Here is a 23,505-nt window from a genome sequence, read left to right on the forward strand (position 1 = left end):
AAACAGTGTTACAGAACATGATAAAATGAAAACTGATTGACAGGTAATGAACTATAAAATCTATATTGAAATGAAAATTACACCGAAAAAGAATAGCACATGGCCTTATCCCTATAGTCTTAGGGTTGAAAGATGGGAAATTTTCTAAACCACCAGCTCACAAAAATTAAGTGAATTAAAAACTAATGAAAAATCCATGTGCTATGATTGAATTAGCCAGTTACTGAGAAAGAAAAGTGCAATGCAATTTAACTTTGTGGTATTAGAATGATCGTCCTACTCATATTAGGTTGAATTGGCAGTTGAAAATGAGATGTTTCCTGCATATATGTGTGCTTATTTATTCATCCTTATGTTTCTAGATAATTCTTCATTTACCAGAGGATTAAAACATATGTTAGAGATCTAACTACTGCGTCCTAGCCTATCAGCATATCCACGTAAACCTTATTTTGCTACTTTACAATTTAATAGTCTGAATTTTGTAGCCATAACTAGTAAACATTTGGTTTTATTGCTAATTTTATGTAACTGTTCTGTATAAAATTTAAACTGCCTCACTAACGGAAAAGCTGTCTTCATACTTTACTGTTTTAACTCCCTATATTTTTTCCTGGCCTACAGGATCTGATAGAAAAAAAACCTACACCTTACCTCTTACACTAAAAAAAAAAAAACTAACTAAAACTAGTTGTATAAATGGAATGAAAAACAATAATGGTGAAGTTGCTGGGATACGTTACAAGCTTACTTCAGGACACAAGAGCACACACACATGGATCAGCTATCATTTATTGAAAACCTATTATTTGTCAGGTTCTACTATAGAAATTATATGCATATGAAAATTACTTAATTTCATACTGGACTCTAATAAGACATGTAATGCTATTGTTCACAAGTCACTGATGACAAAGCTAGAGCGCAGACATGAAGAAGGTTTGCCAAGTTTTACAGATAGTATATGGCCATAGCCTAGTCCAAATTCGATAGCCTTACTCCCAAAATATTTTCTTAACCTTTACAAACCAAGATGTTTTTTGACACATATATTTTAATTATACCTGAACACTTTAGATAGCTCTTATATTTGAGTTCTAAATATCAATATTTTGGATCAAGGCCTAGATTGTCAGATACATAATTAACACTGGATGCTACCTCTTTATTATAAAGAAAAATGTAGGGCCAGGAGCATTAGCAAAGAACATTGATCAAATAAACTTACTGTAGAAAAAGGAAAATCTTATCCATATGATTATGCAGGTTGGGAAATTGTCTAATGTGTCTTGATAAACCTAAATTAACATCTTATATCAGCTTTACTTACAATAATTCATCAATTTCTTCATGTTTGGTCAGTATAGTGTAAATTTCCTGCTGTTGCCAAAAAATTAAAAATCTGGAGGTGATCCCAAGATGACTGCAGTGTAGGTGGAAGCTACACACATCTGCCCCCAGCCCAAAACTGGATTTATAGCTAAATTATAGAGCAATTGACTTGAATACCCAGCTAAACTGAAATAGTATAACCAAGGATTTACAGAAGAAGCCACATAGGGACTGGTAAGAAAGACAGAGGAGCAGAAAGAGCTAGCCCCCACACCAAAGTGCAGCGGCCGAGAAGCAAGAGGGATATCTTGGCTGCAAAACTCCCTCCCCCAGGAGCAAAGGGTCTCAAACCCACCCAGAAATCCTCAACCCAGAGCAACAGAGATGGAAAGAGGAGCCCACAGAGCACCTGGTGGTGAAAATCAGGAGAGATTCAGTATGTCTTGGAGACCCAGATACCACCTTTCTGGGGATGAGCACTCCTATTGCTACAGCTCCAGCCTGCGGAGAGCACTGCCTGGTCCTCGGCTGCCACTCTGCTATGCTTGGGTGCTGTGGGAGAGTCTACTGGCTGCACCCAGGAGTGGCCTTTGGGATCCTATTTTCCTGGAGAGGCTCTTGATGGAGACTCAATGACTAAATTGTGTAGATTTGGAAAGGGAACCAATCTCCCCCAACTTGAGAACACAGCCAGCAACCCAACCACCCTACCTGCTGAATAATTTGGGCAGCCCCAATCTGCTGAGTTTAGCCACACAGGGAGATTAAAGTGCCACGCAAAGCTGGGACTTCCTGAGTATGTCATTCGGGGAAGCTTTTGTTCAAGAATCAGATGGTGCTGGGTTGTGTGGCTACATCTCTAGAGGGACGCTCTTATCTCCCCTGTGACTCAGCCTGAGCTACCTCAGGAAGGGGAAGAAGTACCTGCCCCGCCTCCTACAGGCTTATGGGTACCAACCACAATGAGAGACTGTTTGGATCTGCCCTGCCAAGTCCCAGATACCCTACCCTGCTGACCTCAGTTCTTCGGGGAGAAGGGAGAGTAACTCAGAGCTGGGAGATTTAGAGTGTGAATCTCTTGGAGGCTATTGTCTAGGACTGGGATGAAGTGCTTAGCTCCCTCTTGCGGGGTAGATCAGCATTACCCCAACAGGAACCCTCTTGATCTGCCCTCCTGAGACTGGTGGCTCCCCCTGGCAGCGCTTGCTTCTGCAGAGAGGATGGCTGGCTGCACCTAATCTGAACCTGCTTTGTGCCTTTTCTGGGGGAACTAGAGTTGGAGATTCTGGCAACAACGGAGTGGTTTTGCTCTGGAGTATGGGCAATTGTCCCCTCATTGAGTGCCTGGCCATGTGACCCTCAAGTAGAGAACATAGCCCCATTCTTCTGACACTGGCAGCCCACCTTACCAAGCTGGCAACCTGTGGAAGGGTATGTAGGTCATGGCCAGCATGGGTCCACTCAAAAGTCTTTATTCAGAAGGCTCTGGAGGAAGACCAGGCAACCTCGGGGGGAGGAAAAGGAACTGACAAATGGACATGAACCTCAGGAAGCCTCAGTCTTTATATAGCTCTGCCTCCAGCTCTAAGCTAAAGGAAGCCAACCCTTATACAACCCTCCCAAACATACACAGGCCCAATATCTGCAGCCACAAACAGTGAACAGATTGGTAGCTCCAGACTGGAAGCCCAAAACAAGTAACACACAAGGTCTGGCATCAGCCTGTGTGATGTACCTGAACCCTGTGCAAATGGACCCAGAACCAACACAACCAGTGGTGGTCTTCAGACCACAACAGAGCTCAACCCTACTAGCCATACAAGAAGCATACCCAAATGGGAATTCTGTCACACACCAGACCCTGCTGGGAACAACTTCACTCAGGCATGGCTTCTGTACAGCATCTCATACATGGTGACTGAGCTTTAGCATTATAGTCAGCCAGCCTGAATTGTTAAGTCCACCCATAAAAGGGCCAACAGCATTCAAGATTCAACTACAACAGGAAAGTACACATAAACCACAAGAAACATTCCTGGAGCATGGAGCTCAGGTGGTCTGGAAGATTGTGTCACTGAGTCAAACAAGACACTTTCATCATAAGGCCTCTATAACAAATTTGGGAGTCATAGCAGACGTACCTAATACACAGAGACAAAATTGATAGACAAAGAATTATGCCCCAGATGAAAGAACATGAGAATGCCCAGAAAAAGAACTAATGAAATGGAAGCAACCAAAATACCAGATGCTCAAGTACTTTTGGGGAAGAATACGTGACCTCACTGAGAACTTAAACAAAGAGATGGTAAGCAGTAAAAAGAACACAGGAACCATAAAAAAGAACCAGTCAGAAATGAAAAGACAATAAAATTAGCTATAGTATACACTCTAGATTGGTATACACTCTAGATTGGTATAGTATTCACTCTTGAATGTTAGAAATCCTTTGAGCATCTGAGAACACAGCACCAGCAGCAGAATTTTCAACAGCCACAGTGGAAGCCCACATACAGAAGAAAAATATTTCCCCATGCAGAGTAAAAATAATGTTCAAGGTATATGCAGCAAAATTATGTTTTAGGAATAAAGACAAAATAAAGATTAACTAAAACTGAGTCCTTCTTAAAGAACTTTCTAAGAGATATTTCAGGAAGAAGAATAAGAATCCAGAATAAAAGATCTGAGGCATTAGAAGAAATAGTAAAGATTCTAAAAACTATGTGGGCATATCTAAATTTTTTTAAAAAGTATGTCAATAATAAAATTATACCTAATCTGTAAGTTAAAAACAATTACAGAATTAAAATATTGGAATATAGTAGCATAAAAGTATTGCTTTATGGAAGGGTAAAATTTTTTATGTACTGTATTTATTTTTATTTTTTTAAATTTATCTTTATTATTGAAAGTATTACATATGTCTCCCCTTTTTCCCCCATTGACCCTCTCTCCTCCCTACTCCCAAACCCCTCCTTTCTTCTCCCCACTATTGTCTGTGTCCATTGATTATGAATATATGCATAGAAGTTCTTTGGTTTATTTCTTCCTGCTCCCCCCTCCTTCACTCTGAGGTCTGTCAGTCTAACAACCAATTTGTACTTCTTAATCCCTTCACCTTTTTCACCCATCCCCTCAATCCTCCTCTCATCTGGCAACCTACACAAATTTCTCTGTTTCTGAGTCTGTTTCTGTTCTGCTTGTTCATTTTGTTTATAGATTTAATTGTTGATGGATATGTATTTATTGCCATTATATTGTTCTTTTTTTTTTTATTTTATTTTATTTTATTTTATTTTATTTTATTTTATTTTATGGTACATGCCCCTAGCAGGAACCAAACCCAGGACTCTGTTGTCTGCAGGCCGATGCTCCAATTGCTCAGCCAAACCAGCCAGGGCCATATTGTTTTATCTTCTTCAAGAAGACCCTTCAACATTTCATATAATACTGGTTTGGTGGTGATGAACTCTTTTAGATTTTTCTTGTCTGGGAAACTATCTGTCCTTTGATTCTAAATGATAGCTCTGCTGGGTAAAGTAATCTTGGTTGTAGGTCCTTACTTTTTATCTCTTTGAATATTTCTTTCCACTTTCTTCTGATCTGCAAAATTTCTTTTGAGAAATCAGCTGAGAGTCTTATGGGAGCTCCCTTGTAGGTAACTATCTTCTTTCCTCTTTCTGCCTTTAAGATTCTCTCTTTGTCTTTGTTCTTTACATTTTAATTATGACGTGTCTTGGTGTGGGACTCTTTGAGTTCATCTTGTTTGGGATTCTGTGATTCCTGAATTTGAGTGTCTATTTCCTTCACCAAGTTAGGTTTTCAATTTCTTGTTCTCTCACTTCTCCTTCTGGCACTCCCATGATGTCAATATTGATATGCTTGAAGTTGTTTCAGAAGTTCCTTACACTATTCTCATTTTTTTTAATTCTTTTTTTCTTTTTGCTGTTCTGATTGTCTGTTTTTTGCTTCCTTATATTCTAAACTGATGATTTGCTTCTTGGTTTCACCTACTCTACTATTGATTCCTTATAAATTATTCTTTATTTTATTGTATCCTTTATTTCTGACTTGTTCTTTGTTATGATCTTTAGGTCCTCAGTAAGTTCCTTGAGCACCCTTATAACCAGTGTTTTGAACACTTTATCTGATTGATTGCTTATCTCCATTTTGTTTAGTTCTTTTCCTAGAGTTTTGTTCTCTTCTTTCATTTGGGACATGTTTCTTTGTCCCCTCATTTTGGCTGCCTCCCTGTGTTTGTTTCTATATATTAGGTAGAGCTACTACATCCCCTAGGCCTGGTAGGATGGCCTACCATAGTAGATGTCCTGTAGGGTCTGGTAGCACTGCCTCCCTGATCACTGTCGCTGAGTACTCAATGTGCACCCCCCCATGTGGACAGTACACCCTTCAGTTATAATTGAGTCCTGATTACTGTTGGCACATCAATGGGAGGGACTTAGCAGGCTGATTAGCTGCAAGGACTGTCTATGCCTACTGACTTCAGAACACCTTGGAGGATCAGCTGGATAAGGGCCCACCACACAGAGCAAGACTTACTTCAGCAGGGCTCTGGTGCCCGCTGAGTCCTCCCCTTGAGTGTGTCACTTGTGGAGGTGGCTGGGTGGTGGTGCTTCCATATTGTCTAAAGCTGTCCACTGGGTGTATGGGCTCTGGCGCTTCCCAGGAGATGCAGGCCAAGGTCAAGCCCTCCCTCGGTTCTACCCAGTGCCACCAGGCATAAGCTACAAAGCGATCTTTAGATGGTTGCTTATTGTGCTGAACCTGAAGGTGCCCAGGCAAGGTCAAGCTGTGAACTAAGGCTGGGTCTGGAGCCACTCAGTGAGAGGTATGGGGCTTACTGAGGCCAGATGCTACTGGTTTGAAACATTTTAGGAAAATCCAAAGTATGAGCCCAGACAGGCCATTCCTATGGTAAAGCCACTGGAAACAGCTTGGGTGGGCCTGAAAGTTGGGTGGGGCAGGGCCTCAAGGAATCAACAGGGTCGACAAATAGTATGAGGCAGGTTACTGAAGTCCCAGATGTGGTGTTTGTCTGCCTATCCCATGGGGGAAGGGCTCACCAAAGGAACAACAGCTTCCACCAGCATGTCTGTCCTGGAGAAAGCTGCCCCTCCAGCTCTAGCCCTGATGCCAAACAATTCAGTTCTTCCCTGTAAGTCTCTGGTGCCATTCAAGCTACCTCCCCCATGCTGGAGCCCAGAGGGAGAGAGTCCAAGTAAATCTGCGCATGGAACTCCAGCAGCCTCATCCTCCCTCAGCCTCAATTTCCACTGGTTTTTACAGCCAGAAGTTATGGGGACTTCTTTTACTGGCACTGAAACCCTGAGCTGGAGAGCCTGATGTGGACAGGGAGGACCATCCCAGCTGAGATATCCCTCCTGATTTTTATCCACTATACATGGGTGTGGGACCAGCCTGTCCACACCTCTGTCCCTCCTACCAGTCTCCATGTGGCTTCTTCTTTAATTTCAGAGTTGTAGGAATTCTATTCAGCTCAATTTCAGGTGATTTTGAATGATGGTTTTTCTGCAGTTTAGATGTAATTTTGATGTGGTTGTGAGAGGAGGCAAGTACCATGTTTACCTATGCCACCATCTTGACTGGAAGTCTCTACTTTCTTTTTTTAATGTATTTTAGACAAGTATAGGCAAACTTATTCAGCAAAGAGCCAGAAAATACTGATTTGTGAATTCTGCATACTTTTTACTTCAAACCTGACAAGGACTGTACAATGAATGACTAAAATCCAAAACACTGAAAACACCAAATTCTTGTGAGGATGTGGACAACAAGAAATCACATTCACTGCTGGTGCAAATGCAAAATGGTACAGCCACTTTGGAAGAAACTTTGTCCTTTTCCTGTACAACTAAACACACTATCAGCATATGACCCAGCAACTGTGCTCCTGGTATTTTATTCAAATGAATTGAAAACTGACGTTCACAATAATAAAACAAAACAAAACCCCCCAAAAAACCCTACACATGGATGTTATAACAGATTTATTAATATTGCTAAAACTGCAAAGCAACCAGAAATATCCTTCCCTAGGTGAATGGATAAATTGCACTACATCCAGACAATGGGATATTATTCAGTGCTTAAAGGAAATGAGCTATCAAGCCACAAAAAGACATGGAGGAACATTAAATTCATAGTGTTAAGCAAAAGAAGTCACATAATGTACCCATAAAAGGCTACATAATGTATGATTCCAACTATATGAAATTCTGGAAAAGAGAATTTCTGGAATGGAGACAGTAAACAGATTAGTGGTTGTCAAAGGCAGGAGGGGGTGGAGGAATAAATAGGTAGCCCATGGGGAATGAAACTGTTCTGCATGATTCTCAGACAGGCTGAGCCTCTCTTAAATGGATGGGAATGCTCTTCAGTTTTTTGTCTTTTGTTTTTATCTCTGGTGGTTTTTTTGTGTTTGTTGTTGTTGTGTTTTTTTTTTTGTTTTGTTTTGTTTTGTTTTTTGAGGCACTCCTAGATAAGTTTAAAGTTTCTCTCCAGGCACTCACTAAAGAGCTGTGCTCTACGCATGTGCAGGGCAACACCTGCCCGGAATCCGAGTTCCTGGAGAGCAGAGAGCTGTGCTCTGGTCCTGGGAGGGAACCTGGAAAGCACAGAAATCACCTCTGTGCCTGCTGAAGAACCAAGCCCCCGCAGTAGCTCGGGAGCCATGTTCTTTATTAGGGTGTGCTCCCTTGACACACAAGCTCCCTCCCTGCCTCCTTTTCCTCACTCTGCTTTCAGCAGCCCCTTCATTGGCATCAGTTTTGCCTCCTCTCTTGATTTCTATCTTGGCGGGGGGGGGGGACAAGTGCCCCTTCTCAGGTGACAATACTGTAACGGTGGATACCTGTCATTTTACACTTGTCCAAATGCACGGGAGATACAGCACCAAAAGTAACCTCTACTAGAAACTGCACTCTTTGAGAGACTATGAAATGTTAGTACAGGTTCCTCAGTCCTAGCACATGTGCCTCTCTGGCTCGGGTGTCAGTGGTGGAGAAGGCTGTACTGCGTATGTACATGAAGCTAGAGGACAACTCTGTATTTTCCACTGAATTTTTCTGTGACCCTATGTTCTTAAAAATCATTTTCATATATTTTAAAAGCCAATTGTCCTTATAAGCACGATGAAAAAATTGTAAATAACCATGTCATATCAAGAAATAATAATAATAGTTTTAGTAATAATAAAGAAAATGTGTCCTGATAAATGTGGATTTATCCCAGCAATGTAACTGTGGCTTAATATTAGAAAACCAATAAATGTAATTCACCACATAATGGATTAAAGGAGAAAATAAATTAATTATATATAAGTACAGAAAACATGCTTGTAAAATTCAAAATTTAAATATGATAAAGATTGTTATTATTATAAAAATAATAAAAGTAGAAAGGACCATCTAAATCAAAGCAACAATTAAAATAATTTTACCTCTTTTAAATAAACAAAAAGTTATAATCTCTCATAATGTTCACTGTTGGGTGAACAATGGGATATTTTATAAACTGTTAGGGGGAGAGTTAGTGGTTCAACCACTTTTTTTTTTCCTTCTGGGCAGGAAATGTTATTGTAGGCTACTTAGTTACTTAGTTTTGGGATAGCTTGTTATGTACTAGTGTGGCAACAGCTAACCTTAAAGATCAGATCTGATAGCCATGTGGGAGGGAGACAGAAGTAAATAGTACCAATAGCTTATGTTTTCTATAATGAAAGCATGCCAAGTACTGCAGGAAACAAAGGGGAATTAAACAAAAATTGCACCAATGGCTTAAATGTCAAAGGCGTGTAGCGGAGATACAGCTTCGGATCAGGCTAGAGCTGGAGGCAGGCTGATATATGGGGTTGCTTGCTTCAGAGCAAGAGACCAGACCGAATAAAGCCTGAAGCAATAAGGCACATTTGAGGATCTCTAAATAGTTCAGTACCGCAGGCATAGAAGGTGTCTGTAAAAGAATGAGTAGACATACATTAGAGAATAAGACAGATGCTGGATTATAAAGGTCCTTACTTGTTACGATTAGATTTCACAGTGGGGCAATTTTAACAGCGCAGCACTTGCTTTTGTCAGTTCCTTATGAGAGGGGTCTGTTCTATAATCTACAAGTTTAATAAGCCAGGCATGATACTGACAGATAATGAGCCACTCCCGATAAGTAACTTATTAGTACTTACAAAGCTATTAATATTTCAATAGCATCCTTCTGAGTGATGGACACAATTATATATATAAAACATAATATCCCATGTATGTTAATATGTAAGCAATATATTAATTATAATATACAATATATAATAATTAATATATTATGTGTTAATAAATAATATATTAAGATATGTTATTGGTATATTACTATTAATATAATATATATGTTTATATACTTATATATGTGTATAGAGAGAGATACATAGAAATTGATATAGAACAGATATAGATATAGATATAGATATAGATATAGATATAGATATAGATATAGATATAGAAAGATATAGGTGCAGATATAGATATAGGAATAGATATCTTCAGGTCTCTCATAACTTTGGAAGGACTAAAAGTTTTCTTCCTTCTTAAAATACAACTTCCCCAGATTGGCAGAAACAAGCTTTGCTCCAGAAAGGTGCTTTTGGAGAACAAGACCTTTAACATGCCCACATTGTATAATTAGAGCCTCAGTTATAGGTGGTGCTCAACAAACCTTTACTGACTAAATTAAGTCAATCTCCTAATTGGAAAGCACTTGGATAATATATGCAGCGTGGGTTCAAATCTTTGCATTTCCACTAAGTCTACCTTAGAGCAAGTAAGTCTTTTCCTCCTCTTGGTTATTTTATGTTTACAATAGAAGTACATAATTCCTACTTCCTAGCAGTGGTGAAAATAGATACTGTTATGATGTTACAAAACATTGAGTACATTACCTGCCATCTAGGAGACATTTAAATTAATGGTAACTATTATTATCATTGCTGTTCAACACCCCCTTCCATGACTCTTGCTGATGTCCAAGCTTGTGGAAGTTAAAGTCTATCAACCACAAACACAGGCACCTTTGTCACATCTTATCAGAAAAGGTTTAATACAATTCTAGCCAAAGACGTAAGATCGGTTTGCTTCTGACTCGATTTTTAACAGCGGTGCCAACTAGAAGGCCTCATTAGCAACACTGCTTCCTCAGTTTCTCTGGGCATCACACTCAGAGACATTATCTTTCATTCTCATTCCTATTTCATCTTTTTTTTTGCTCTCTCCTAACCTGCATAGAATAGGGCATTTTCTCCGCTCTTAAAGAATTTTGCAGCCGTCTGCTCCCTTTTTGTCCTCGCAGGAAAGTGAATTGGCCTTATCACATAGCGATATAGTACCGCAGTCCAAAAGCTTCAGTTTAATTCACTCATTAGTGAAGAACGCCCTACCTGGAGGAAGATAATGACAATCTAATGCATATGCTACATAGCTTCCCAATAGAGGATTTCTTTTAAAAAGAAATAATTAGATGAATAAATTAGATTTTAAGCACTGATCTACCTATATACCCAACAGAATATGTAATTAGAAATTAAAGCATTCAGCCAGATATCATTAAGTCATTGAGACATTTCTATCAGAAGCCAGTAGTATTACCAAAATGTTAATTTTCTAAAACCATTTTAAATTCTTTAAACATTGTAAAGCGCACATAAAGTTGATTGAGCAAGCCAATTTAGATAAACGTGTCAGATAAATAATGCTGTACTTAGGTAAAAGGCATGCTATGCTCCTGTGAGGAGGTTCGGTTGGTATTTTAAAACCATGGCAAAAGAATAACGGGTACGGTGTGGCAAAGACTCATTTACATTCAAGAGATCATGCTACCCTTAAAAAATATTTGACAGGCATCTAATGATGAGGTTGTGCCAGGTGATAGAGGAAAACAAGCTACATCCTTTCTCCCTACAGGCTCTGTCTCCAAATACAGGCACATTGGGGTGAGGGCCACACATGGATAGTCAAAATGACCAAGTGAACATAGTTTCAACTTTTATGCTTGTAAGAAGTTCATATATAAGAAAATATGACTAGAGAAACATGAGTAAGACAGAAATATGTAGAAGAAATAAAAATCTGATTCCACATTTGGACTCTGAAAATTTATTTATTTATTTATTTATTTATTTATTTATTTATTTATTTTTTTCCAATATTATATATGTAACATTTTTATTTTTTTATTTATTTTTTTATTTTTTATTTTTTGAATTTATTTATTTATTTATTTTTTTGTTACAGATATTTTACCTTTTTACCCCATTGGCACCCCCCACCCCACCCCCCCTCCACCCTGTCCCCGGCTTAGTTGTCCATGTCCATTGGTCATGCATACATGCATATAAGTTCTGTGGTTTATCTCTTCCCACCCCCCCACCCCCCATCCCCTCTTCTGAGGGATGTCAGTCTGTGCCCTACTTCCATGTGTCTGGGTCTACTGTATTCCTCAGACTGTTATGTTCATTATATTCCGTATATAAGTGAGATCATGTGGTATTTGTCTTTTTCTGCTTGGCTTCTTTCACTTAGGATAATACTTTCCAGGTCCCTCCATGTCGTCTCAAAGGATAAGAGATCTTTCTTTCTTACCGCTGCATAGTATTCCATTGTGTATATGTACCACAGCTTTTTGATCCATTCGTCTACTGGTGGACACTTGGGCTGTTTCCAGATCTTAGCTATTGTAAATAGTGCTGCTATGAACATTTGACCCAGTGATCCCACTGCTGGGAATATACCCTAAGAAGCCTGAAACACCAATCAGGAAGAATATATGTACCCCCATGTTCATAGCAGCACTATTTACAATAGCTAAGATATGGACTCTGAAAATTTATTTATGGACAAATAGAAATTCTTTGCAAGCTGTTCTCCTTATTTTCACTTTTAATTCTAAATTGATATACTCTTTCCATTTTTCTGATATGGTAATAAAGTCTAGATTAATTCTAAACTGTGTGAACTTCTGGAATATGGACCTGTCTAGACATATTAACAGATTAGTTAAATGAGTCTAAAGGAATCCTATTTGTGTAAGGAAGGAAAGAGTTTCATGGGGTGGGGAAGAGGGGACAGGATAAATGACTGATAAACTTAATCTGTTAAAAAAAAAAAAGTCTTATCTTTGCAAACAAAGTATATGCTATGTCAGTCAATTACCTATCAGCCTAGCTGTTTGTGGACTTATCTTTGTAGTATGTGGTATACTGTATGAAAAAATCTGAAGGTACTAAGACAAAAGCAGTTGCTATTTTGTACTTGTATACTCTATCCAAGTGTTACAAATAAGAAGAGAGACATCTTCTTCCTATTTTTAACACTTGACTCTAAAGCAGTGGTTCCCCACCTTCTTAATGCCACGGCCCTTTAATACAGTTCCTCATGTTGTGGTGACCCCCAACCATAATATTATTTTTGTTGCTACTTCATAACTGTAATTTTGCTACTGTTATGTAATTGACTGACATAGCATATGCTTTGCTTTGCAAAGATAAGACTTTTTTTTTTTTAACAGATTAAGTTTATCAGTCATTTATCCTGTCCCCGCTTCCCCACCCCATGAGACTCCTTCCTTCCTTCCTTCCTTACTGTTATGTCTTAGGTGACCCCTGGGAAAGGGTCATGCGACCCCCAAAGGGGTTGCGACCCACAGGTTGAGAACCGCTGCTAAAGATTCGGCTTTATGAGGACCACAGGGTACTGTACCAGCAGCAGCATTGCCCAATGTATAGTAGGATCAGCAGTCACCCAGAGGAAACAGAGAAACTAAGAAAAGGTAAGTATCTGGTGTATTCTCTAATGACATTCAAATGAAATAGAAATTGTTCTTAGCACAAGGACCAGCATAGTTTAGAAAACTAATATCAGTAGGAGTGATCTCAGTGGAAGAAGAATAAAATTACAGGTGCCAGTAGCAAACGACTTGTGACACCTGTAGCTGGTGTCACCAAGTCATGGTCTGCCAGAAACAGTTCTGACTTACACCTGATGACAGAGTACTTATTAATGTGCCCCTCTGTCCTCTCCAAAATTTCCCATTTTGGAGACCAGCTCCAGGAGTAGGGAAATTTGGAGGAAGCTTTAGCAAGATAAGGCACAAAAGTAAAATGAAAGTTGTGCTTTATGCAGTTATACTGCATCATATTGTGTTGGACTGTATTTAGAGTGCTAAATGATTTAACATTCTTTCAGTCAGTTACTGCTTGATGACTAAGGTCTGCTAACAGTGACAACTGTAAACACAGAACAGAAAGTTCTCTAGTTTTCGGATTACTTTGTGTACATGTCTGGGCCAGTATCTTTTTCCTAGAAGAGCTTCAGTTCCAGTGCATTTCACTTCTTGGACATGTTAAGGAAGACACTAAATTTCTCTGGCAGGAAAAAAGTGACAGTAATCGGAGACAATTTCACTGGAGAGAAGAGGCCTTCTGAGCATTTGAGTGCTCGGGGACATCAGTTAGAAATTTCCCTTGACTCCAGACAAAGGCAGGGAGGGTTTCAGGCTCCAGGTAACATGGAAATTAGAAAAAAGACTTCTTTTATTACTCTAGATACATGACAAAAATCAAGAGCCCAGCCCTGGCTAGTTTGGCTCAATGGTTAGCACATCAGCCTGTGGTGGATTTGACTCCCGTTCAAGGGCACTAACCAAGTTCGCATTCGATCCCCGGCCTTGGTCGGGGTCGTGAGGAGAGCTGCTGATCAGTGTGTCTCTCTCACATTGATGTTTCTCTCTCCCTCCCTCCCTCGCTCCCTCCCACTCTCTTTAAAAATCAGTGGAAACGTGTCCTCAGGTGAGGATTAACAAAAACAAAATAAAACAAATCAAAATCTAGATTCCACATTGATTTTATTTCTGAATCAAGAGTACAGTTATACGGTGTCTGAAAATTCTCCCTATTACAAATGAAGTTTCACTAGAATCAGAGTTATACTTGGCGACTGCTGCTTTTGTGTGGTGTTAGACTTTTTCAGTAAATAAAGAAATCGATATGTATGCAATGTTAAGGTTTGTCAGGATTTCTCATTTGGGTGCTACCATCATTTTGGCCTGGATAATTCTTTTTGTAGGAGTTATTCTGTGCATTGCAGGATTACAGCAGCATCCTTCCCCTCTAACCACAAGATGCTGGTGGCACCCGGTTCCCCACCCCCACAATAACTCAGTACTTTGCCAAATGGCCCCAAGGTGGGGCAGACGGGAAGAAGAAAAACACTGCCCAGGTTGAGAACCTCTGGCTTCGATAAAATAACATTGTGAGTTTCTTCAAATGGGACTCCATGTACATTTGCTCTTCAACACAAAATTTAGAAATCTCACACATAACCTCACTTGTGTAGACACAGCCTCACTGTCTGGGCTTAAAGCCAGAATTAAAATTAAGTATCTCCCAATTCCCTAAGACAATCAGGAAACACACTTTTCTCCCTCCCTTCCCTCTTCCCTGACACCATTTCTTTTGGACAATTAAACTACAGTACTTTAGTGTCCTTAGAGAAAAGCTACTGTGTAAATGCATAGTAATAATGGATAGTAGCCAAGTAAAATAAAAGAAACTATACTAAAAAGCTAATTGTCTAAATTGAGAAGTCGATGCTCATGGAAAAATATTCATGGACATATTTTCATACTAACACACTGAAGTAATACCAGACTCATACTACCAGATTAATTTGAAGCCAAAAGAGAGATAGTTTTGAAGCTAGAGACATCGATCTTGTGATGATCTATAGCAATAACTATATTTCTACCATAGAAGGTGAATAATATAATTTTAAAATGATAAATGCCAACGCTGTGGCTAGATGCACATTTATTAATTTGATTTGCTTTAATGAAATTTTTCCCCTAAGGGTCCTGGTGGTAGGCAGCAAACTTATAACACATAAGAAATGGTTGTTCTCACGGTTGCTTTTATCACAGAAAACACAATCACTGGTTATACTTCAGCATCATCATAAATATTCAAATACCAATATCTTGCTGCCCAGTGGGAATCTGAGAGTTTTGGTGATAAAATGCACTTTGTTGAAAGGAAAGTTTCATTAATTCTAAGGAGAAAGAAAAACGTGGTTATGCGTCTCCTGAAAAGACTAATCCTGTTTAATTAGTTAATTGTAGGCTTGATTTCACTGTGAAAGATAATGGGATAAGTAGTTAATTATACTGTAAGTGTATATAATTTATTTGATAGTCTAGCTGAGTTGGATAGCTGAATTAAGACTAATTATAACTGCCTGACCAGTGTGTCTCAGTGGTTGAGCATCGTCCCAGGCACCAAGAGGTTGCTGGTTCAATTCCCAGTCAGGGCACATGCCCAGGTTGTGGGCCCGATCCCCAGTAGGGGGCGTGCAGGAGGTGGCCAGTCGATGTTCTCTCTCATTGATGTTTCTCTCTCTCTCTCCCTCTCCCTCCCTTCCTCTAAACTCAACAAAGAAACAAAAAAGACTAATAATAACTTAATTATGATAAAATTTAATAATGAATAACATTACTTTGGAATAGAGAACTAAATGAGCTCATTGGTATTTCTTCCCTTTACTCTAGCCCTGTGTCTCCCTACCACTCCTATGTTCTTTGTCCCTGCCACTGAGCCAGTCTGACTTGACTATATGCTGGACTCTTTCTCATTCATGCATTTATTCATGCTACTCTTTCAGCTTGGAAAACTGCATCTAATCTGTAATAGCCTTATACTCATCTTAGTTTTAAAATTCAGCCCCCTAGGTTTTACCTCCTCTATAAAATCTTGCCTCTACTTCGTTAAGTAAATTGAGTCTCTCTTCCAGTAGTTTGCTTCCACCCCTGTTCCATCACCTAGCTCATTGTAAAGCAGTTTATCACTTCCTTTATTACTCCCGTGAGAACTTGAGATCTTTCAGGTCAGGACACTCTCTTACTGACATTTCCTACTGAACACAGTGCACTCACAGAGCACATGCCATACAAACGTGTTAAATTAGTGAATGAACGAATGAATGAATTTAAAGTACTTTATAGTTTGAAATCACTGTTCAGTAGGTATTATAACATAAAATTAACATATATTTACTCATTTATTTTCTTCTGTTTTCCTTTTTCCCCACCAGCACCACCAGCATGTCCAAGTTTCTTAACAGGGAACTGACAATGTTTTTCACTTCCTCTGTATTTCCCATCTCACACCTAGCAGTTGCCCAATAAATATTCTTGGAAGGAAGAATCATGCTGTTGTTCAATGATTCTTGATAACCTTGTGGGATGGGTAGCTCATATACAAATGAACCAAAATTTTAATCACAGAGGACACATTAGTTATACATTCAATGATTAATACAATACTAGATACTCCACAAATGATTTGCAAAAACTGATACTACATACAGTAACTTGGAATGAGGTTTAATCATGGTACAGGTCTTCAGCATGGAAGTCTTACAAAAATTGTACTGTAGCATGACGCACATTATATTTCAAGACATTTGTCTCTAAAGGACAAGAGAATGTATTTAAGCTGAAAAAAAAAGGAATTCTACAATTTAGGTATGACAGGAATATTTGAGAGGGGAAAGAGTGGATTGGTAAGTAGGATTTGAAGGTAAGAGTGAAAGAGAAGATGACTGATGGGCCAAGCTCCTGGATGGAGGTGGAGAGAGTTACTATAAAAAAAAACAGGTAAAGGTTTGAATCTAGAAAAGAAGATGGCAAGGCCTCTCTTCCTGGGGCTGCAGGGGGTTTATTTTCTCCCCAGCCTGGGCTGGAGGCCAACCCTTGAGGATCATTGTCAGGGCTGCCATGAGCTGGGCAGCCTTGTATTTCTACCTCAATCATTTATTAAATAAAAATAAAAGAAGGAAGAATAAGAAGATGGTTATATTTCATTTAAAACAATGCACATTCCCTTCCATGGTGTTTTATTTGTCTTAGGTTAAAGGCCATAGTTCTTTATAATGGTTCACATGGCCTTCCATCAACTAGCTCCAGCATAGCGCTCTACCTCATTACCATATTATGACCTTAACTTCTGCCATGCAACCTTCTTTCAGTTCTTAAAAGTCTTCAGGGCCTTTGCTCATGCTGTTCCCTTTGTCTGTAACTATCTTCTTCATTTTCATTTCCTCTTTCTCTGATATTCATGTCTCACCTTAGATAACACCGCATTAAGAAAAATGTTCCTAACTCTCTACATTACGTTAGAGGGTAGAAAATTACACTTGAAGAATTGCTATATTACATAATATCTACATTGTCACTAGACTATAATCTCATGCTATTAGGCAAATAATCTGTATTCTTTACCAGTATAATTCTAACTCCCAATATAATGTTTGGGGGAAAATTTTTGTTGTAAAATTAAGAAATACAGTGGTCATATGAGAAAGACTAGAACATTAATATATAGATATTTATAGAGACAGAAAAGCAGATGTATTGCATATTAGAAATCTTTTTACTTCATGGTGAAATAGCTGAGTAGAATTAAAATGTTTTAAGAAAATTTAGCATCAGACAAGGTGAAGAATGTAATAGGGAATAAACAAATTCAATTAAAACCCACCATTAGCCAACAATATTCTTAGCCAATAAAGAAATCTGAGCGAATCAGTGCAGTTTCGCAAATTCTTCCTTCCCACACTAGGACACACCCTGCTCCAAATCTGACAGGTGAAACTGCTAATCACTTCCCCAAAGGGAGTTATTCAAGTTATAAAATATATTCACTCAATACTCAGATAATTATAAAACTGGCACTAAGATTTCTCAATGGATCACGTCCCATAAATGCTTACAGTTCATGTTTATTTACCATCAGCAACTTTGACTGGGCAGAGAGACATCCCTACCTAAAGCATTCCATAGATCATGACTTTCCATTACCTTTCTAGTACATAATCAGGGAAAATGACCTTTTCTCAACCATTTCTTTCTTCTTTATTTTATTCCTGGTGCCCCTGGAGAAGCAGGATGGCAAAACAGCTGCTAATCTTTCTCTGACTACTTAGTATCCTAAGTTCATTTAAATCCATTGATAGATACTCATAAGAAATCATGCACACGATTTTAATGTGTTAACGTTCTAACATCCGACTTATAGAGACATCTAAAGCAAAACAATGATCTGAGTTTACACAGTCTAATCTTTTAGGACCTGAAGTAGCTCAGGTTTTAACTAAATTGTAGAGGGGAAAATTGTAGAGAGGAAAAACACATATAAAGCAAAATAGTCACATCCTATTGTGATCCTTAGACGACACTGACCAGTGAATGAGGTATCTCTCTCTCAAATCAACCTATTGTACTGTACTCACCTTTCTCAAGTTGATGTGGGATAATAAAATGCCTGTGTGATGAGATGAAGTGAGGTGAATGAAACATTATTGAGTAAAATAAGGGTTACTTGAACACAAGCACTACGATAAATACCATGACAGTTGCTCTGCTAAATAAGAGGGCTACAAAGTGACCAATGGGTGGGAGCATGAGCAGCATGAATATTCGGGGCAAAGGAATGACTCATGTCTTGGGCAAATGGAAGCATGACTGTGCAAGATTTCACCACTCTACCAGAACTGTGTGCAATTTAAGACTCAGGAATTATTTCTTTTTGGAATTTTCTGTTTCATATTTTCAGACTTTGGTTGACTGTGGGTAACTATAAATGAGGAAAGCAAAACAATGGATAAGGGGGGACTACTGTATTTTTATTCTCATTTTCAGATAAGCTAACAGTGATCTTAAGAGTTCAATCATATTTCCATTTTCTAGCTCAATGTCCTCACACATCACATGTACTAGATTTTATTATCACTGTTGTTTGCCTCTGCTAGTTCTGTGGTATTTAAGTGAAGAGCTGAGTAGAAAGCAGTTTTGGTTTTTATTTTTTACTTAATGTAGATACTTTCCTCTGTCCCCCATTGGCTTATAAATGAAATGAGTCTTCTCCTTCCACAAAATAATCACAGGACTGCAGTCAGGAGGGAGGTGAACACCACTACATTTAAAGACCAGCATTTTAAGATAGGAGGATAAAAGAGAAGAAATTAAGGCCTAAAGGAAACCAAAAATCTTTCTTAATTTGCACTTCTCATATTAGGAACATTTTTTTTTCTCTGATCCTAAAACGACAACCTCTTTCTCAGCTTCTTTTCATTTTAAACTTACCTAAGCCTTTTTTAAACACAGAAACCCATCCAGTTGAAAATGGAACCTTGTTTCTTTTCTTTTTCTCTTAATAACAAATTTTATTATCTCACAAGAACAGCTCCACATAATAGTTTCTTCATATATATAATTAGGAATATACAGTAAATTGATTATTTCACATTTTCCATCAAGGTGTTCATGCCACATAAATTCTCATGTGATCCTCATTTATGACCAATTCTTGAACAGCATGGTGAAGAGGCAGAATAATCAATCATCCCCAAACCCAAAAATTGAAAGATTTTCAGTCAGTTACTGTGCCTCTGAGGTCAGCCTAAAATTGTACATTGTAGTCATTTGCTAGGTAGGGGATGCTAATATTTACCTCCGTGTCAGCAAACGCTGGCTATCTTAGTGCCTCAGGGGATTGAGCTTTTGCTTGTTTCTCTAGGTGAGAAGCTGACAACATCTTGACTTGTATATTTTGGAGGACAAAAGGACAGAAGAGTCTGTTTTGGCTGCTGGTAACAATAAAAAGGAATATTACCCTCAGGCAATGGAACAATGCCAGTGCAATGGAGGGATCCTTCAGGAAAAGGGAAAGGAAGAAAGATTATAAAAGGTATTAAGTAAACAATTATTAATTTCCACTATATACTGAGCAAGCGAGGGGCTAATTTCATGTGATGGAGATCAATACCCAGGGGTAAACTTACTGTCAAAATAACACACTTTAAGCCTCACAGCCCCTTGCTTTCTGTAGACGCCTCTGAGAAAGGCTTCTATCAATCTCCAATATGACTACATAGTTTTGTAAAATCTGCAAAAGTATTATGTACACTTTTTTTTTCATGACAATTCCCCATTCCCATACTGTTCAGACTTAAGTCATCCTCAACTCTATCTTCCTGTGGACACATTTCATGAAATAGTTCATTAAGATGACCACTTTTTATATGAAAAACCTACAGCCAACATCATACTCAATGGACAAAAACTTAAAGCATTCTCCTTAAGAATGGGAACAAGACAGAAATGCCCACTTTCACCACTCTTATTTAATATAGTACTGGTAGTCTTAGCCACAGCAATTAGACACGAAGACAAAAATAAAGGGGATCCAAATTGGAAAGGAAGAAGGGAAAAACTGTCATTATTTTCAGATGACATGATATTGTACATAGAAAACCCTAAAGACTCCATCAAAAATCTACTAGACTTGCCCTGGCCGGTTTGGCTCAGTGGTTAGAGAATCAGCCTGTGGTCCAGAGAGACCTGGGTTTGGTTCCTGCTAAGGGCACGTACCTCAATTGCAGTCTGTCCCTGGTCCTGGTTGTGTCGAGCAGGTGGCAACCACTCAATGTGTCCCTTTCATGTTGATGTTTCTCTCTATATCTCTCTCTCCCTCCCACTCTATCTGAACAACAACAACAACAACAAAAAGAATCTACTAGATTTAATAAATGAATTTGACAAAGTAGCAGGATACAAAACTAATGTCAAGAAATCAACAGCATTCTTATACACTAATGATGAAATCACAGAAAGAGAAACTAAAAGGAAAATCCCATTTACCATTGTAGCAAAAAAATTAAGATACCTAGTAATAAACTTAACCAAAGAAGCGAAGGATCTCTTCACAGAAAACTATAGGTAATTGAAAAAAGAAATAGAGGAAGATATAAAAAAGTGGAAGCATACACCTTTTTCATGAATTGGAAGAATTAACATCATTAAAATGTTCATACTACCCAAAGCAATCTATACATTCAATGCAATCCCCATCAAAATACCAATGACGTACTTCACAGAACTAGAACGAACACTTTAAAAGCTTACATGGAGCCAAAAAAGACCCTGAATAGCCACAGAAATCTTGAAAAAAAGAACAAAGTAGGGGGGATCACATTACCAGATTTCAGGTTATACTACAAAGCTACTGTAATCAAAACATCCTGGTACTGGCACAAGAACAGGCAAATAGATCAATAGAACAGAATAGAGAACCCAGAAATTAACCCAAGACAATACGCTCAATTACTATTTGACAAAGGGGGCAAGAGCATACAGTGGAGTCAAGACAATCTCTTCAATAAATGGTGTTGGGAAAATTGGACAGATACTTGCAAAAAAAAATGAAGGTAGAACACGAACTTACACCATACTTGAGAATAAACTCAAAATGGATAAAAGACTTAAATGTAACTCGTGAATCCATAAAAATTCTAGAAAAAAAAAATGTAGGCAACAAAATCTCAGACATCATACGCAGTAGAATTTTCACTGATACATCACCTAAGGCAACAGAAACAAAGGAGAAAATGAACACATGGGACTACATCAAACTCAAAAGCTTCTGCACAGCAAAAGAAACAACCATCAAAATGGAAAGGGATGCCACTGTAGGGGAAACCATAATTGCCAATGAAACATCAGATAAGGGGTTAATTTCCAAAATATGTAGAGTGGTCATACAACTCAACAAAAGGAAGACAAAGAACCCAATTAAAAAATGGGCAAAGGACCTAAATAGAAACCTCTCCAAAAAGGACATGCAAATGGCCAAGAAGCATATGAAGAAACGCTCAACATCACTAATCATCAGAGAGATGCAAATTAAAACGACAATGAGGTATCACTTCACACCTGCCAGAATGGCTGCCATCAACAAATTATCAAACAACAAGTGTTGCCGAGGCTGTGGAGAAAAGGGGACTGTAGTACACTGCTGGTGGGAATGCAGACTGGTGCAGCCACTGTGTAAAACACTATGGTGCTACCTCAAAAAGTTAAAAATTGAACTGCCATTTGACCCAGTGATCACACTTCTAATAATATATCCTAAGAAACCTGAAACACCAATCAGAAAAAATATATGTACCCCTATCTTCATAGCAGCACTATTTACAATAGCTAAGATCTGGATACAACCCAAGTGTCCATCAGTAGATGAGTGTGTTAAAAAGCTGTGGTACATATACACAATGGAGTACTATGCAGCTGTAAGAAAGATCTATCTCTTATCCTTTGAGATGACATGGAGGGACCTGGAGAGTATTATCCTAAGTAAAACAAGCCAAGCAGAAAAAGACAAATATCCCATGATCTCACTTTTTTTGTGGAATATAATGAACTAAACAAACTGCTGAACAAAATTAACCCAGAGACACAGAGATAGGATACAGACTGACAAGCCTCAGAGGAGGGGGTTTGTGGGGGGAAGAGATAAACCACAGAACCTGCTTGCATGTATGCATGACCAATGGACATAGACAACAAAGCTGGGGATGGGGTGGGGGGGAGGGGAAGAGGGTGTCAATGGGGGAAAGATGAGAAACATCTGTAACAAAAACAAATTAATAAATAAAATATAAATTAATTTAAAGAAATGACCACTTTTAATTGTTCCAGAAGGTATATGAACTTCCTATCCTCATGAGATTTGAGCTTGTATCTCTGCATATTTGCAGGGCTTCCTCTCTAAGCATGCAATTTTTGGAAAAGCAACAATAACTGAAAAAAAATGGATTTAAAAAATAAAATACTCACCCAAGAATATTTTTCCATTGATTTTCAGACAGAGTGAGAAGGGGAGAAAGAGAGAGAGAAACATCGATGTGAGAAAGACATATTGACTGGTTGCCTCTCACACAACCCTGACCAGGGATAGGGAAGAACTGCGACTGAGGTATGTGCCCTCGAACAGAATCAAACCCACGACTCTTTGGTCCAAGGGCCAATGCTCTACCTGCTGAGCCAAAACGGCCAGGGCAAGAATGTCTTTTTCACTTGTCATTCAGAAAATACTTTGGACATGGACCAGCCAAAGCTTTTGCCATCGGTCGTCCTCTATCTGTGGTGGATAACCTTCTCTAAGGAGGAGTCCTGTGCAGTGGGTCTGCAGGGCAGCCAGGACGAATCCTCAGACTGAAGTGGGGTGGATAACATTCTCAGGGCCAGCACAGACTCATAACTGTC

The 23,505-nt window shown here is 38.7% G+C and overlaps 1 non-coding gene across 1 annotated transcript; it reads left to right on the plus strand.

Annotated features, from left to right (window-relative positions):
• Positions 1–17,091: 17,091 nt before the first annotated feature.
• On the plus strand, positions 17,092–17,216 carry LOC118624902. Its single transcript, XR_004958556.1, has one exon.
• The last annotated feature ends 6,289 nt before the right edge of the window (positions 17,217–23,505 follow it).

This window comes from Molossus molossus, unplaced genomic scaffold (assembly GCF_014108415.1).
Source record: "Molossus molossus isolate mMolMol1 unplaced genomic scaffold, mMolMol1.p scaffold_m16_p_10, whole genome shotgun sequence".
Classification (NCBI taxonomy): domain Eukaryota; kingdom Metazoa; phylum Chordata; class Mammalia; order Chiroptera; family Molossidae; genus Molossus; species Molossus molossus.